General features: G+C 36.8%; 1 long non-coding RNA gene across 1 annotated transcript in view; it reads left to right on the top strand.

Annotated features, from left to right (window-relative positions):
- The window catches only part of LOC118764476, an 18,945-nt gene that overhangs the window by 5,826 nt on the left and 3,119 nt on the right, over positions 1-10,000 (top strand). The window contains exon 2 of the long non-coding RNA XR_005000282.1: positions 4,706-4,712. This is a non-coding gene — a long non-coding RNA (uncharacterized LOC118764476). The remainder of the gene's footprint in view (positions 1-4,705; positions 4,713-10,000) is intronic.

Raw genomic sequence — 10,000 nt, 5'->3', positions numbered from 1 at the left:
TACATATGATGTTCTGTCAGTATTTACACGTTGAAAAAAATATATTTATCTCTACTTGTACAAAAAAAATTATCATGGCACCTGGGGCAAGTGTCTTCTGCTATAGCCTCGGGCCGACCAAAGCCTTGCGAGTGGATTTGGTAGACAGAAACTGAAAAAAGCCCGTCGTATATATGTGTATGTGTGTGTGTGTGTGTGTGTGTGTGTGTGCGTGCGCGCGCGCGTGTGTGTGTGTGTGTGTGTGTGTATGTGTGTGTGTGTGTGTGTGTGTGTGTTTGTACCCACAACATCGCTTGACAACCGAGGCTGGTGTATTTACGCCCACGTAGCTTAGCGGTTCGGCAAAAGAGACCGATAGAATAAGTACTAGGCTTACAAAGAATAAGTCCTGGGGTCGATTTGCTCGACTAATGGCGGTGCTCCAGCATGGCCGCAGTCAAATGACTGAAAGAAGTAAAAGAGTAAAAAGAGAGTAAAGAGTATTTGTATTATAATTATAAAGGCGGCGAGCTGGCAGAACCGTTAGCACTCCGGACAAAATGCTTAGCGGTTCTGTGGAGTTCATTGATTGGCCCTTAATGGAGTTTGTCCTACACCAGTAGTTTCTGTATCCCTATGCAAATTTTGATCGCATTTCACTGGGGTTTTTTCCACGTCTTTCTCCCCATCCTGTATGTAATGACCCCTGTAGCTAATAAAAGAAATTATTATTATTGTTGTTGTTGGTTTCAAATTTCGCTGGGGTTGACTTTGCTTTCATCCTTTCGGGGCCGATAAAATATATATCAGTGAAACAGTTGGGTCGATGTAATTGACTAGTCCCCTCCCCTGGAATTTCAGGCCTTAGGCCTTTACTAGAAAACATTATTACTGTTGCTGTTGTTGTTTTAAGACTGTATTATGTCATGTGGTCTTCTGTTGAAGACGATGTGGGTGCGATTTGAAGGGGATTTCGCTGTTATTTCTAGCAGATCGAGTGACTACGTTGCGACTCCCACTTTGGGTCGGATATTTGTGTATACATGGGACGACATGTTTGTGTGTGTACCACCGATTGACAATCGGTGTTAGTGTGCTTACATCCCGCAACTTAACGGTTCGGCAAAAGACACCGATAGAATAAATATCGGGCTTTTAAAAAAGGAAATACTGGTGGATAGATTCATTCGACTAAAATCGCTTCTAGATGGTGCCCCAGCATGACCGCATTCAAATGACTGAAACAAAAGGTAAAAGATAATTTAATCAGGATGGAAGGCATGGCCCATAACCCTTTAAATGGCCTCTGAGATCGATGAGCGTAGGGACAAAGGTAACCTGAAACTGGATTCCTAGCCAGAATGCTTGACCAGAATGGATTTTGCTAAAGGCACCCAAGGGTAGCAGGTAGGGGTGTTAAACCGGGCCATAGATTAAGTTTACCATCCAAGTAAGCTATGACGGGATTTGAACTCATACTGCAAAGAGATAGGACAATTATCACGAAGTATTCATCCAGTCCGACGTTTTTACACTTCCGCCGATCCACCCACTGGATTTATACATTTTTAAATCACCCTCGAATGAGTGCAATGGTAAAGTCGACCTCAGCAGGATTATAGCTCAGACCGGAGGGAATCGGAACAAACAGTGCAACGCTTTTGGTCCGACATGCTTATAGTTACGCCGATCCACCTTCTAGATCGACACGTTTTCTCGATCCTGAAAGGGATGAAAGGAGAAATTTATTTACCTGGGTGGGATTTGAACACAGAGAGCAGGGAGTTAGAACAAAATCTGTTCCGACGCTTAACTGCTCTGCCAATTGTGTTTATAGTTATGTAACAGCACCTGTATGGTCGCTCATGTGTGCATGTGCAGTGGATTGAGTTGTGTATGCATTTTCAAACTTAAAATAAGACTATGGAGATCGTGTTTTGCATTAGCCATGAATAGACAAAATTTCGAGGCCAACAATACTGTCAGCCAATATCGTTGCCATGGTAGTTAGTATTTTGTCTCCTGTCTTTCTTTTTCTCTTTTTTATTCTTTCTATTTTTTTAAAACCTATTTTCAAGTGAACAAATGTCTCCGCAGTGTTGTTGAACAAATGCTCTCGCATAGTCTCTCTCTCTCTCTCTTTCTCTCTCTCTCCTTCACCCTCACTCTCTCTCATACACACACACATTCACACAATTCAGATACGCTCACATTCACCTACTCACATACACTCATATACGCACATACACAGGCATATATATGTGCAGAGGTGTGTGTGTGCGCGCGCGCGCGTCTGTGTGTGTTGTGTATAAAGAAACTACGAAGGCTAATTGAGGGGAGAATATTCCTATCTTCAAACCATCTAAAGCATAGCTTCCCAAAGTGGGCGATATCGCCCACCGGTAGGCGAGTTCAAATTACAGGTGGGCTATGGGCGAATTTCTAGAAAATGGTGAGCGAATTGAGATTTTGGCGGGCGATATGAACATTTTGTGCGTGACAATGAATTTTTAGAAAATAAGTCTGCATTTACTGATATCTCCTGATGCCTAGAATAAGGGTGCACTTGCATGAGACGTCCCTTTGAATTAAAAACGCGAACTTGTTTATTGATCGAATATTTTTGTCACAGTCATTGAGATGATTTTCATGCGTGCTAAACATAGCAGCCAAATCTCACTCCACAACAATTTTTCTTTTCTTTTTGGCATCATCGTATGAAGTCCTGCGTGTAGAATTCAAATGCGCAAAAATTTCCCGAAATCTCTGAAAAATAAAAAAGTTGTGAGGGGTTATACGGCGTGCGTAATTCTGTGGTTTCATATCAAAGCACAAGTGCTATTTTCAGGATGTTGACAAAATATGCAGTCACGCACAAATGAGGGCTCTGAAATCGTGTTTCTTGGCTGGGTGAAAATAATCAAACTTTAAACCTCAATAACTTTTTTTAAATATTTTCCTGGGAAAAGTTGAATAACTCCAGCAATTTATCTTGGAAAGGTACATTAATGTGCCAAATTTTGAAATTTTCGTTACACTGTAATTTTTTAAATGCTGGCTGTCAAACGAACTAGATCTGTATTTGCTCCAGTAAAGACGTGTCATCCGACTCTGCTCTATTGACGTCTTCTCTTCGGGAATACCATACTGTCTTTCTGACGCCTTCTGTAGAAATTCGTTTTCACATTTTCACTTTACTGATGTCTCCAGTCACGAAAATTTATCGACAGTACAGTAGTGATTATTTATTGTTTGGATTTATTCCCTCTCCTTAGAACTGTCAGTTACCAATGTGCCTTCTTTGCCATAAAACATTGACCAACGAAGCAATGAAACCTTCACGCTTGAAGTATCCCTTTGATGCAAAGCATTCTGACAAGAAGAACAAGCCGTTATCATACTTTTTGCAACTGTGCTCCTCTTTCAAAAAGCAAATACAAACATTCAACGCACTGCTCCAGGAAACTGGTTATCAGGAGAATGACGGGTTGATTGCATCGTACAACATAGCATTGCTTGTTGCTAAGTCTGGGAAGTTTTACACAATTAGAGAAACATTTCTTCGCCCAGTTATCGAAGAGGTTTTGTCAACCGTTATGCACGAAAAACTCGATAACATTATGAAGAAGATCCCACTTAGTAATAACACAATTTCTCGAAGCATCGAGGAAATGGCCAAAGATGTCAAACATCAGCTCATTAATATTCTCCAGCGTTCTGAATTTTCTAAATAAGTGGATGAGTCAATTGTTGCGGACAATCAATGTTTGATGATGGTATATGTTCGGTATTTCAGTGAAGATCTTCAACCTTGTGACGAAATACTATTCACAGAGAAATTGCCGCTTGATTCAAAAGGTGCAACTATTTTTCACACTCTCAAGTCTTTCCTTTTTGAACATAATATTCCACTCAATAATATTCTTGCCTGTGCGTCTGATGGAGCCCCTTCGTTGATAGGAAGATACAGAGGCTTTTCATCTCTCCTAAAGCATGAAATTTCCCACCAGATACCAACTGTTTATTGCTTGGCACACCGGCAGCATTTAGTGGCAAAAAATACGAACAGTAGATTAAATGATGCACTTCAGTTAGTTATCAAGACTATGAAAAAATTGAAGTCAAGTCCCTTGTCTGATCGAATTTTCCGTCAACTCTGTCTGAGAAATTATGAGGACCACTCTTATACCATATCGAAGTGCGGTGGTTATCAAAAGGAAACTGTGTTTTACGCTTTGTTGAACTGTTTCATATAATCATATCTTTCTTTGAAGAGACTCCACTCTCAGCTCCATTGATGGCTGCAAGGTGCGATATCTTTTTTTCTTTGTGATATATTCACAAAATTAAATGATTTGAATAAGTAATCGCAAGCAAACAAAAACTTTCATTGATTGTAAATCATTTATCACCACCTTCATTTCGAAATTGATGTTGTAAAAGACTAACATTTCCAAACTTCAATTCGATCAATTGGCACAACTTGATTCTTTGAAAGATGAATTAGTTGATGAGGATTTAACTACATATTGCAGCTATTTACAATCATTGCACCATATCCTTGTGGAGCGATTTCAAGATGTTATTGTGCTGAATATGCCGAATTGGTATAGCAATCCGTTTGAGGTCGATGCAGTTGATTGCGAGGATGACGTTCAGTAGGAATTGATAGAATTACAAAATGATAATGACGCCACAATGCGATACCACCGTAATGGCAAAGAAGGTTTGTGGTAGCATCAGTGTATATTGAATTCCTACTCCAGTCTGTAGAAACATCTGAAATTACTTTTGCTTGTCTTCCCTACCTCATACCTGGTTGAATCTGGTTTTAACCATGTTGGAACTTTATTTTCCCATAAAAGAATTGAACTGGATGTGATACAACGAGGAGACTTGCGGCTAAAGTTGACAAGTTTGAAACCGAATGTATCAGCAGTAGCTGCGTCGCACCAAACACATGGTTCTCATTAAAAAATTGCATTCTTTTCCTTTATAATAAAATCATTAATTATTTTTGCATCGGTAGTTCTGATCAATGGTTCATTTGGGGAAAATGAAAATCAGTGTAAAAGAAAGCGCAAGTTTCCAGAATTTAATCTGTCTGCATAACATAGAGTTAACGTTAGAATTTTATTCACACTAATGGCAAAACTAAACCCTCAATAAGGGATTTGTAAACAACCGCATATTTAGTACAAACGGCACTAACAGGGCAACGAATCTACGATATAGTGTGTGTTAAATGATACAGGGTGGGGGCTAGGGAATTTTGTGTTGGCGGGGTTGTGTCATGTTATTTATAAACAGGTGGGTGATGGAGCATGTTTTGATCGATAGGTGGGCGATATTGCAATTTTGCGCGAAAAGTTTGGGAAGCACTGATCTAAGGGGTTTTATTTCTTTCAGACCTCATACCTGATAAAACGCTGACATAAAAAAGGAAAAGGCATGCAGTCATTGTTGCTGTATATGCGGAGCAGCGATTTGGAAATTGTCAACTTTCTAATTGTTGCAAGATCTTTTGCATGCAATACTTGTGTGGAATTAGAGACCTTTAACGAGAGTGTTTTAACTCTATCAAGGAGGGAACATGTTTCTAAACGTTCGCACACTATGACGATTCCTCAAATCATACACCTTATCAATGATGATTCGGGGGAAACAATGAGGGTCATCGCAAAAGAATCTCAAGTCTCATAGTAAATAATCAGAACTGTGACCCCCAACGACATTCTATAGAAGTTCCATGTGTTGAGAAGAGGCCAATTCATATCTGCAAAGACACAGGAAAACCGTTCGCTCTGTGCTAAGCAGCTACCAACAAAGTTAAAACCTTCGCAAACTTAGCGTGCTTTGGTTCTCCTCTGATGGGAAAAGCTTCAACCAAAGCCAAAAGTATAAGAGGGTCCTCAGAGTGGTGCACATTAAGTTTCCAGCAACACTGATAATTTTAGGAGCGGTGAGTAATGAAGGTTCAAGTCATAGCAACTCACATTCTCCTAAAATGTCATAGAATTAATGCTGCTGGATACGTTGAGGTGGCAGAATCGTTAGCAAGCTGGACGAAATGCTTCGCGAACTTTGCCTTTCATCCTTTTGGAGTCGATAAATTAAGTACCAGGTATGTACTGAAGTCGATCTAATCGACTGGCACCCTCTCCCACCAAACTTCAGGCTTTGTGCCTGTAATAGAAAGGAACGCGTTGTAAAAAGCCCTGGGTGGATGATTTACACAGTGGATGGGTATACGCGCTTCAACAAGATTCAACACCTTCTCAGAAAGCGTACGTAGTCCAAGAAAGGATTCAGACAATCTTTACGATCATGTAGCACCAAACTTCTTGACACCAAATCCATCAGATGCAAATACCATGAACTGCTATTTTTGGAGCTTTTCGGAACTGCTATTTTTGGAGCTTTTCGAGGTGGATGAAGTTCGTTTGATATTTAGCTTCAGCTTATATTGGAAAGAAAGACATTATGGCGATAAAGAAATTTATATTGAAGAACTTCTGGAAAGCAGCTGTTACGGAGAGAACGGATGCTGTATCAGGCGATAAGATATCACAAGGAAAACAATAGAGGAGCCAAATTTCATGTTTTATAAGCAGTAGCATAGTCAGGTTTTAAAGGCAGGTACATAAAAAAAGGTGTCGCGACACATAGCGATTTTTAACTCATTTCTGTTATATTACGCAAAATATTTCATTAGTTATAATATACGTAACTGAAGAAGAAGAAGAAGAAGAAGAAGAAGAAGAAGAAGAAGAAGAAGAAGAAGAAGAAGAAGAAGAAGAAGAAGAAGAAGAAAATTCCCGGGATCGCCCAGTATCGAGAGGTTATGACGTCAGGGTTTGTTTTGGTTCTTCAGATGTCAGCGGCCATCAACACATCGCACGAGATTGAGCAGACAGCTCAAAGAACACGGGAGCTGGATCATATAAGTAACGGTTCAGACAGTTCTTCCAATACCATGCGATTAACATAAAAGAGGGAGTGATTCGACTTTTATCGCAGAAGTGAACTAAAACGTTTTTAAAAAAATTGCTGAAAAGGCGTCAAATTTGAAAAATGAGCTATGCCATTGCTTGTAAGCTGTCTCCTACAGCAGTAAATTTGCTTTTTTACGATGTATTTAAATCAGCCAAATATTCTACCTATTTTAACCAGCTGCGTCTGGTTAATCACACTAGCTCTACAATCGAAATCTCGAAGCCACGAGATGACGCATGACTAATTCAAAATAACGTGAATAAACAAACATAACTTTTGATAGAGTAATCGGAATGCTAAATGATTAACTATGATACACAGATGACTCGGCTCCTTTCTCTCTCTCTCTCTCTCTCTCTCTCTCTATATATATATATATATATATATATATATATATATATATAAGCAACAAGGATATCCAAGGGTAATGCAGTACGATCGTTCATGCGACTCCATTTAATTGAATGTAATGTTTTCAATTAAATGGAGTCGCATGAAACGATCGTACTGCATTACCCCTGGATATCCTTGTTGCTTATTTTGATTATAATCACCCCATTTTTTAAATATATGGATAATACCATACTAAATTCTGGTACCTTTAACTTAAGTACCATATTCATCTGAATATATATATATATATATACGATGGGTTCTTTCAGTTTTCGTCTACCAAATCCACACTGCCACTCATGCGCCTATATATATATATATATATAACGTTAGGTGTGATGTACAGAATTGAATATTGAGAAAAAAGTCGTCAGGATTTTGGAAAAAAATCCTTTTATTTCTTCATTTATTATTAGCGCTTTCGTTCCTCTCTAGAACTTGTCAAATACAAATTGTATTTGACAATGTGTGTGTATGCGCGCGCACGTGCGTGTGTGTACACTTCTAATATAAGGATAAAATGTTTCAAAAATATCTTATCAGTGGCCAGCATATTAAAATACCCTTTAAGGGGAAAATTATAAACAATTATAAACAAGGATAAAAGGAAAAAAAATGTCTATGCCAATATGCTGTAAAATAGATTTTAGATCGTCTAACCACATGCAATATTTTTCACTATAAATACACAGCGTGTTGAAATGCGGAAAACAAGCTAACAGAATTTTTTTTAATTCCGTTATCCCTGAATCGGACCGTTTTCTGGATTAATCCGAAAGGATTCTTCCTTCATCAACGAGGAACACGATTAATATTGTACGTGGTTGGCCGATCTAAAGTCTATTGTTCAGCATATAGGATTTTTTTCTTTTGCTATTATATATAATAATAATAATAATAATAATATAATAATAATAATAATAATAATAATAATAATAATAATAAAATAATAATAATAATAATGATAGGGAATATAATGACAAACTTACGGGGAAAAATTCAATTGAGCAATTCTAAATCAAATTTCACAATATATAGTATTATATAACTAAGAGAAATAACCTCTATTCAGTAATTCAATAGTGAAAGACATTATCTATATTATGTAGAAAAACTTTAATATATTATAATAAATATTATTTTTTAAAATCACTCAATTAAATAAACATTAAATTGACTACGCACGTTTCGTGACTATATCTTTAAATCGATAATGATAAAATTGATACTATTAAAATTAATACTATTTAAAAATATAGCCACCCTTCAGGTCTAATGATAATAATATAATAATAATAATAAAATAATAATAATAACACTATATATATATGCATATATATATGTATATATATATATATATATATATATATTATATATATATATATATGTATGTATATATATATATATATATGTATGTATGTATGTATGTATGTATGTATGTATGTATAGATATGTATATATATATATATATATATATATATTTATATATATGTATGTATGTATGTATGTATAGATATGTATATATATTATATTTATATATATATATATATATATATATATATATATATATATATATATATATATATATATATATATATATATAGTGAGAATAGTTTAACTCTCGGGAAGTGAGAAAGTCTTTTACGTTTCGAGCATACGCTCTTCGACAGAAAGGAACACAGAAATAAACAGGGAGAGAAAATAGAAAAATGTTTATTGGCTAGCGGATTGAGAGAAACGACAATGGGAAAAAACAGAAATACAAAAAAGTTTAGAAAAGTTCAAAAGGTTCAAACGTCGGGGTGTATTGGAGCGATTTCTCATCAAAGGAAGAGTCCAGTGTAATCCATGGGTAGGAGAGGTGCAGCTGAAGTGTAAGAGTCCAGGTGTAAGAGAGTAGAAGAATGTCCAGGTAGAGAATCCAGGTAGAATAGTCAAAGAAGAGCTCGAAGTGTTATGAGGTGGAGACAGGATAAAACTAGTGCGACCACGTGAACGTGTAATATATAGGGAGAATTTACAACAAAAAAAAACAGAAAAGACGAAGACGGGTGTGTAAACAGTCGATTCAAATAAACAATCAATTCAAACGAATGAATATTAAAATTAACAGGCAAGAAGAGGACGTGCACAATGAATGTATCAGCTTCACGTTCGGTGAAATGAAAAAGCTTGATGTTTCGAGCATAGCTCTTCGTTGGAAAGAAGAAAGGAAAAAAGTCCAAAGAAGGAAAACAACACGTGTTAGATTATTTTAAAGCGACGTAAACAAGCGATAAACTTTAAAATAAACCTTACTTGATTTCGTGAAAAAAGAAATGGTGATGGTCGTTTTAGAGGATAAGAATAAATACAGTGGATTATTTAGTACATACCATTAATATGGAAACATTCACTGTGTAATACTATCTTTCATAACTCATTTGCAAAATTTCATTAAAAAAAGCCTATTTTCCAATTTGATCCATGGTGATGAGAAACAGAACAATAGAGTAATCAACTCTCTCTCCCTCTCCCCTCTCTCTCCCTCTCTCTCTCTCTCCCTCTCTCTCTCTCTCTCCATGATAATATCTAGAATATCTAGAATATAAGTACTTACATTTATGTACAGTGAAATTGCTAAATTGGAGGA

This window comes from Octopus sinensis, linkage group LG8 (assembly GCF_006345805.1).
Source record: "Octopus sinensis linkage group LG8, ASM634580v1, whole genome shotgun sequence".
Taxonomy (NCBI): Eukaryota; Metazoa; Mollusca; class Cephalopoda; order Octopoda; family Octopodidae; genus Octopus; species Octopus sinensis.
This window is presented reverse-complemented; position numbering and strand designations above follow the sequence as displayed.